At 35.4% G+C, this 8,225-nt stretch overlaps 1 pseudogene; it reads right to left on the bottom strand.

Annotated features, from left to right (window-relative positions):
- Positions 1 to 3,170: 3,170 nt before the first annotated feature.
- On the bottom strand, positions 3,171 to 6,183 carry LOC118851053 (annotated as a pseudogene).
- Positions 6,184 to 8,225: the final 2,042 nt, after the last annotated feature.

Here is an 8,225-nt window from a genome sequence, read left to right as displayed (position 1 = left end):
CAATTCTTGATATTCATGTGATCCTCTTATGCCAGAAAGTGAAGAATTAAGAAACCTCTTGAGGAGGCTGAAAAAGGAGAGTAAAAAAGCTGGCTTGAAGCTTAACATTAAAAAAAAAACAAACACTGACATCATGGCATCTGGTCCCATTACTTCCTGGCAAAGAGAAAAAGAAATTGAAGCAGTGTCAGGTTTTATATTCTTGGGTTCAAAGATCACTGTAGACAATGACTGCAGATAAACTTGCTCCTTGGAAGGAAAGCCATGGCAAATCTGGAAAGCATACTAAAAAGCAGTGCCATTACCTTGCCAACAAAGGTCCTTACAGTCAAAGCTATGGTTTTTCCAGTAATAATGTATGACTGTGAGCATTGTACTATAAGAAAAGCTGAGTGCCACAGAATCAATGCCTTTCAATTGAAGTGCTGGAGAAGGCTTTTGAGAGTTTCTTGGACAGGAAGGAAATCATCAAATAAATCAATATCTAAAGAAATTAACTCTGCTCATCGAACTGAACATATATATATATATATATATATATATATATATATATATATATATATATATATATATATATATTGGAAAAGACCATGATGCTGGGAAATATTGAAGGCAAAAGGAAAAGGGGACAGCAGAAGATGAGATGAATAGATAATATCATGGAAGCAATGAACATGAGCTTGGGCAGACTTTGAGAGATAGTAGAAAATAGAGGGGCCTGCTGTCCATGGGATCACAAAGAGTCAGACACAAACGAACAAATGAACAATAAAGTATCAAAGTTGTAACAGAAAAAAAATCTATTCAACTATATTTGTAGAATCAACTTTATTTTGGAAAATAAAACAGAGATTTGGTAACCTTATCCTTTGGGAAGAACATACAAACACATCACCCCAATTTTAGAAACTTCTCCTATATAAGCTATGGAAATTTTTATATTTCTTTAAGAGCAAGTAATGGTTGTAACTGGGTGCTTTTCTCAGTGGACTCAGTAGAAAGTGTGAATCTGAATTTGACTTATGAAGATCTATGAGGTGTTTGTAAGACAATGGAGAGTTTGAATTGCTGCTTGTAAAGAGATTTAGTTTTAATTATTTGTAAAGAGATGAAGAGTTATCTGTCATCTGGGAAGAAAAGTGGAAGTTTTCTTTATATCTGGAGTCTGAGAGAAAACAGGGAAACATGAAGAGACTTCTATATTAATGAAACTATTCTAACCTTTATCTTGTAACTGGATTCTTGAGAAGAGACTTTATTTGGTATTTAGTGAACTGAATGGTGCAACTATGTTTCCAGAAGGAGAAATTATGTGCATTTGCAGTGAAGGTTAGAGGTGGCTTTGGATATGCTTTTTTTTGACAAATTAAATATTGGAAATCACTATTTGATTTATTGTTGATTTCATTTTAATAAATGTTTTACTTACTAACTTTAACATTTTTAATTCTAGGAGATGAAAGTATTTAATACAGTTATAAGTAACTACTAAGGAAAATAACTACACATATTCTACTGAGATGAGTAACTGCTACTTTTTCAGTTTATTAAATAAATGTTACTTGATGAGCTAGAGTAGGAGCTCTGAGCTTAATTGACTAATTGAAAGATAAATTGAAATTTTATTAATGAGAAACTATACAACATCCCCCTAGATTGTCCTAGAACTTAGGATGATAAAATGTGGGAACAAGTAAAGTAACAAGCTAAGGAATGACCAAAAAGTGAGTATAATGGATGGTCTCCTACAATCCTGCTATATACACTGTACCTGAGGCCTATTGTTGTTCAGTCATTTTTTAGTTATGTCTGAATCTCTGTAACCCCCATTTGGGCGATTTTTGACAAAGATACTGGAGTGGCTTGCCATTTCCTTCTCCAGCTCATTTTATAGATGAGGAAACTGAGGCAAACAGGGTTAAGTAACTTGCTCAGGGTCAGCTGGGAAGTATTTGAAGCCAGATTTGAACTCAGGAGGATGAGTCTTCCTGACTCCAGGGTAGGTACCTTATCTATCGAGCCATCTAGCTACCCACTTCTAAGATCTAAAGGCCAGTTAAGTTGGCCATTCCATTGGCCTAATGTCAACAACTTAGGGGAAAACATTCAGATAAATGCTTGTAACAACAATGTTACTTGCTGCTACTGTGGCTGTGTAAGGCCAAAAATATCAGCACACAGGAGGGCTTGTTAGCACAGGTTCTTTGATCTGCTTTTCTAAGGAAAGAAACTTTAAGGGGTTTACAATCTCACTTTAATTAAACATACATATATCATTCACTTAGTTCAGGGGAAAAAGTCAGCACCTTGAACTTCAGAGCAAATACAAACAGAAACTACAAACAAAGAAAATATAAACAGAGCAAATAACACAAATCAGCAGATGGGGCTTCTGTCTGTCTCATAGCAATACATACATAGTTATCAGAGAGAGAAGCACCAACATCTGGGTTTTCAAAGCAGGAGTGGGGGGTCCTTAATGGCTACCCAGAGTCTCCACCAAGAATACTCTTCCAGTGAGTGAGCCCTAAGCAAAATGCTAACCTCTGAATGTGTACATACACACACACACACACACACACACACACACACACACACACACATACCCTTTTTCAGGGCCCGGGGGCTTCACACCTCTTGTGACCTAGTTAGCAAAAGGGTGTGGGCTTTTCTACAAAGAAAGGCAAGACTCAATCAAAGGTACTTGATTGCCTTAGTGCTGAGAAGCACTCCAAAACAAAAGACAACAAAAAGTCCCACTTTGCTTGCCATTACAATACTTCATTATTGTAATTTGTATAGTGTGATTACTTCTTTTCCAAGAAAAAAAAAACTAGGCTTTAAAAATATTCATTTTACTATGGTTTTATGTTTTGTTTAGTTTTTTGCTTTTCTTGTTGGTGAAATGGAGGCAAAGGTTGAAGTCTGCTTTATTGATGCCTTTTGTTTTTATATCATAGTCATTTCTGGAGGTGTGAAGGGCCCTTTTCCCATTTCTCAGTTTAAAATCTCCTTTTTATTTTTTTTCAAAATCCCAAAATAACATTAATTTTGTTTCCTTTGCATAAGCCAAATCATTAAATCTCACAGCGATTTTGGGTGGGGGGATGGAGAAAAAGTTGTGGATTAGATCATGGCTGAGTGGGGTAGAATCAGTGGAGCCACATGCCTCACTGGGGAAGTTGGAGGAGCACCAACTGTCCAGTGGGCAGGTAGGCGATGTTCTGAGATAGAGAAAGCTGGTATGTGATGTCCTCTGTGGCTTCCAGCTTAAGAAGCTCTTTTAGGCCATCTCCTGCAGTGGCCGGCAAATTGGCAATCAGCTCAGCTGCTTTGGAATCAACCTCTGCCGAGATGATGGCTGCTTTCTTCTGTTGCCTAGCCTTTTCCACTACAAATTTGGCCCTCTCTACTTCCTGCTGAGCCACCTATTTGGCTTCTACTGCCTCCATGAACTCCTTCCCAAAGGTCAGATGTGTCAAAGAAACATCATCTAGGAAGAGCCCAAAGGTTGCAGCTCTCTCTGCGGTCATCACTCACTTGCCTGGAGACTAGTTCTCCCTGGGTGATCAATTCTCTAACGTCAAATCGAGCTCCCACTGACTTGACGATCTCAGTGGTTATGGATGGCAACCCCCCCTCATTGTAGTCCTCACCAATGTCAGTGAAGATTTGGGGCAGCTGATTGGCAACAGGTCAGAAGAGAATATGAAGAGCGACATTGACATTCTGTAAATCCTTGCCACCAGTGATTACAGAGACTTTCCATGGCCTGGAATGGCAGTCAAAAATAATTGATTTCTGTATCCATGGGATGAGAAACAAGACAACACTGAACCTACAAAAGATGACAGCTCCGTGGCCAACATCCATATTATATAAGGCAGAGTTGCCAAATCCTCCTACAACAGCTAAGCCCAGTCCAAACTTGCCAACAGCTTCAAACAGTTTAGCAGCCGTGTCTCCTTCAGGTGGTCGTGGTCTTCTGCCCTCTCAGACCAGACACAACTCCGACCTCCACATGTATTCGCCAACCCTCTAAAATCTCCTTTTTAACAAGAAAAAAAATTGAGCAAATGCATTGATTCACTGACCATATGAGATATTGTAACCTAGTACACATCTCTCTCCTGTGAAGGAGGATCCCATGGTGGGAGCTTGAGTTCCATTTCAGAAGTTGAAAGTGAGCAAAGGACTAAGGCAGCTTAAAGTAGTGTGTTGTAGGATGCTAGTCTAAACTTAGTTTCTGCTAAAAAGTTTTCTGGCAGTCTTAATAATTCTTGTCAAAAAAGGAGTTCTTGCCCCTGTGATTTATATTTTTCCATTTATCAAACACTAAGCTAATTATGTTTCTGTTCTGTCTCACTGGCCTGTTTTCTATTTTTTATTTCTGTTATTAATTATATTAACAGGTTTATAATTTTAGATATCCTTGCAACTCTGTTTTGAATTTAATTGGTTCATAATGATTTTTTTATAGCTTGTATTCCTGTAGTCAGTCTCCTTAAAAAAATTTTATTTAAAGTTTTACATCAATATTCATTAGTGAAATAGGTCTCTAGTCCTTTCTCTCCCTTCTCTCTCCCTAGTTTGGAAATAAGAAACATTTTTGTCTCAACAAGTGAGTTTGGTACATGGTCTTCTGCCTTAATTTTTGAGGAAAAAATATTTGTAATATAGATGTCAATTGCTCTTTAAATGCTTGATAAGAGTTCACTTATAAATCAATTTTGCCTAGTGTTTCCCCTTCCCCCTCTCTCTCATCCCCATTTTGATACTTCAATTATGTCTTGCTTGGTGGCCTTTTTCTGAGATTGTTTATTAGACAACTCTTTCTTGTTTTGTTGGAATATTATATGTATTTATAAATATTTGCCAATTTTTCTTTGAATTTTCCATTTATTGCCATACAATTAGTGTATCATAATTTTTGAAATAATTCTTTTTATTTCCCCTGTTGTGAATTCACCTTTTTTGGTATTATGATCTCCTTCTGTTCTTGAGAAGCAGATTGGCAGAGGGGTTAGGGAGTTCACCTCAAAGTCAGGAAGATTTAAGTTCAAGACATTCTTCTGACACATACTTGCTGTGTGACCATGGGCAGTCATTTAAGCCTTTCAGTGCTCTAGGCAATCCAATAAGAAAGTCGCAGAGAAGATGCTGACCTAAATAGGTAGGATTCCTTCACCCAGGAAGTTTCCATACTAATGAAAATACAGGTCCATTCCTTAGCTCTCTCTCTCTCTCTTTTTTTTTTTTTTTGGTAATGTGAGATAGAAAAAGAGGCTCAATGGAAAATGTAATTAAATGTTGCAAAATGAATTAGCAACTCTAAAAGAAGTACAAAAGAAGAAATCTCAAAATTTGAAGCAAAAAAAGAAATTTGAAAATAAAAAGACTATGAAATTGACATTGCTAATAGTTGCTTTTTCTATGTCGTTAATATGTTTCAGAGATGTTTGAATATATTTAATATTTAACATAGTATAATAACAATATAATGTTTCAATTTTCCTCTGAAGACTGTTTTAGCTACATCCTATAAGTTTTGGTTTACTGTCTTATTATCATTAATTTTACCAAAATTATTCTTATTGTTTATATTTGTTCTTCAACACACTCATTTCAACATGTCATTTCTTAGTCATCATTTAGGGTTCTATCTTTTCTTCATATTCCCTTTACTCATTTTACAATTACATCATATTATAATCTACAGAGGATGCATTTGTTCTTTTAAACTCTTAAACTTTTACATTTACATATGTACATGAGATGGCTAACAACATTTTTTTAATATTCACATTCAAAGGTATATCATTCAAAATTAATTCTTCCAATAAGTTGTTCCTCTCTGTATTTTTTCTTATCTTTTTATTGAATTAATTTAGCTCTGAGAGTTATACTAAAGTCTCTTGTTAGTATTGTAACAGCATGTTTTCTGAAATCTATCTAGTTTTTCTTTTAGATATGTGAATAGAATTTGACATATATACGTATAATATTTTATATATGTATACATATAATATTATCTGTTATGTTACTGGTGACTTTAAGCATAATGTAGTTTCTCTGCTTGCCTCTAAGCTTGCCATTATTAATTTTTCCTGTTGCCTTATCTGAGGTCACCTTTGCAGTTCCTGCTTTTTCAGAGTGCTCAAAACATAAGAGATTTTCACCCATCTTCTCATTTTCGTTCATTAGGTTTTAAATATGTTTCTTGCATGTAACAAGGTTGTTCCTATTAACATTTATTCTTCCATGCTCCTTTTTTGGGTAATTTAATTCATTCACATTTAGAGTTACAATTGTTATGATTGTGTTTTCTTCCATTAAACACAAATTTTTCTCTTGTTTTAAGTCACTCCTTTAACATTGCATTTTTTTTTGGTTTATATTAATATGAGCCTAGACTCCTTCCTCCACTCCCCCAACCTCCCATTATACCCTCCTATCCCAGCTTCTTTGATTCTATTTTGTTTGGCTTCATTTTACTCTTTTGTTTGCCTGTTTGGATTGTACTGTGGCACTTAATCTGTCTCATTTATTCTTTTGTTTCAGTTACCTTAATTTGTAAAGCCCCTTTCCAAGAAGTGTTCCGCCCCTTCCCACTCCTTTCATCTTTTTAAGCTATTCTAGTATCTGTTCCTGGAAATCTCAAGTGTCAGTAGCGTCATCTGTATAGAGGATGAACAGTTCTATAAGCCTCATCCCCAGGACTTTGTTTCATTCTTTGTCATATCCTATATCAGTTATCCATCTGGACATCATAGCATATTTCCTTTAAACCTGTGACTTCCTCTTCAAGCCCCTTTCTCCTGTATCTTTCTGTATTCCCAACCATTTTCTATCCCCTGTGGGAGTTAATGCCTAGAAATGTAACTTAGTCTTTTAAAAGCTGATCTCCTGAAGTGTCCAATACCACCCCACTCCCCCTGCCTCCATCAGACTTCAGTGCATGAGCTTTGTCTCACATCCACCCACACCCTGGGCATCATTCAGGGCCACACAGATATCCCCTTAACCAATCTATTTTTGACATGACTAGTTTTTATCTGATCTTTTCGCCCCAACCTTTCTTCTTCTCATCTGAAAGAAGTTTACTCGCTACTATCCTACCACCTATAATATTGATTTGCTAATTAAGGGCTAAAATTTACCCCTGCCAAAATATCAATTCATTTCTTCCACCTACTCTTTTGTGATTTTTCATGTCATACCTATTGTTCATTTGATTCTTTGTTAATTAAATCTTTGCACTCTCAATGTCCCTCCAACACTGAGCAATGCTTTTTTTTAAATGAGTAAATGAGATATGTAAATGTCCTTGAAAACATTAAAACTATAAACATGTAAGTGATTTAAAATGTTTATTTATATCTTACAAAAGAATTTCCCACTTCATATTTATGGCCTAGTATGTTTCCTACCCGTAAGAAATACATTTATTTGCATAGTATCTTATTGCAATCTAAATTATTTAGCTTTCTTCTCTTTGGTCAGTTTGTAATTTGACTATCTCCTCACCTCTGGGTTCTTTTGAAGAAATGATCCATTTTTTCTAAATATCCAGTTATTTTTATTATTATTATTATGTATTTTATTCTTAGGTTCAGCATTGTAGTATTTGATTCTAGGGTACAAACTAATCTTTGCTCTTCAGAATATATTACATTTTTTCCTTCGATTTCCTATGAGCATGGAGTGGTTCTGCAAAAATATGATTAGTTCTCCTTTTAATGTGAAGGATAATTTAATTTGTGCCTGTAAACTACTCTCTGATGATAAAATTATGAACTTTGCATTTTCTTGGCAGATTAAACTTGAAGTTTTGTTCATGTTATGTGGATTCTATAGAACTTTCCTTTCTGATTTCAACATTTCTTGGTAATTATTCTCTACGATTTCCTGAATTGTTACTTTTTTGTAATGCTTTGGGGAACACCTATCTCTCTTCATATCTTCAAGTTTAGAATTCTGGTTTTATAGAATTCATGTGAAGTCTTCAACTTTTATTGGATAGGACCTTGGAAGCTATTTAATCTGTTGAATATCTGGACATCATTAACAAGAGCTCACCTTGCCTCAGCTTGAAAACTACAGTGAGGGAGAACTCACCTCTTCTGAAGATATTTAATTCCACTTTAGGACAGCTCTAATTATTAAGAAGTTTTTTCCTGTCCTCAAGTTGAAATTTTCTTCTTTCTACTTCTACCATTATTTCT

This window comes from Trichosurus vulpecula, chromosome 5 (assembly GCF_011100635.1).
Source record: "Trichosurus vulpecula isolate mTriVul1 chromosome 5, mTriVul1.pri, whole genome shotgun sequence".
Lineage (NCBI taxonomy): Eukaryota > Metazoa > Chordata > Mammalia > Diprotodontia > Phalangeridae > Trichosurus > Trichosurus vulpecula.
Note: the sequence above shows the minus strand (reverse complement) of the source record. Positions and strands in the feature narration are given on the sequence as shown.